The following is a 460-nucleotide window of genomic DNA, read 5'->3' as shown; positions in this document are numbered from 1 at the left end:
TCTCTCTCTCTCTCTCTCTCTCTCTCTCTCTCTCTCTCTCAAAATGTGGTAGAAAAATCTCTGAGAACAAGCTGAGCCCTGTCCAGTCTTTATTTGGTAAATAACCTAGGTTCGTGATAGAAAGAGAAACCTTTTCCTAGCTCATGGGAAGGGACAGAAAAGTACTGAGGGGAATAAGCAAAAAGTGTCACAAAGGGGGAGGGGCACCTAGAACACAGAATGAGAGCAACCAAGCTACTGGGTTAGCAGAACAGAATACTGATGGAGAGACTCAACCTGTGGTAGGCTCCATATCCTCTGTTGAGGGCTAATGCTTTGCCAAGCTAGTCTTTGTGCTTAGAGCCCCTGCTCACTGAACAGTAGGACCACGGTGTAGTAAAAGTTTCCACTCTGCACTTGCAGATGCCAAAGAAGATCAAGAGATCACGGATTCTCTCTAGTATTATTGTGGCTGGTAGAG

This window comes from Mus pahari, chromosome 21, assembly GCF_900095145.1.
Source record: "Mus pahari chromosome 21, PAHARI_EIJ_v1.1, whole genome shotgun sequence".
NCBI lineage: Eukaryota > Metazoa > Chordata > Mammalia > Rodentia > Muridae > Mus > Mus pahari.
This window is presented reverse-complemented; position numbering follows the sequence as displayed.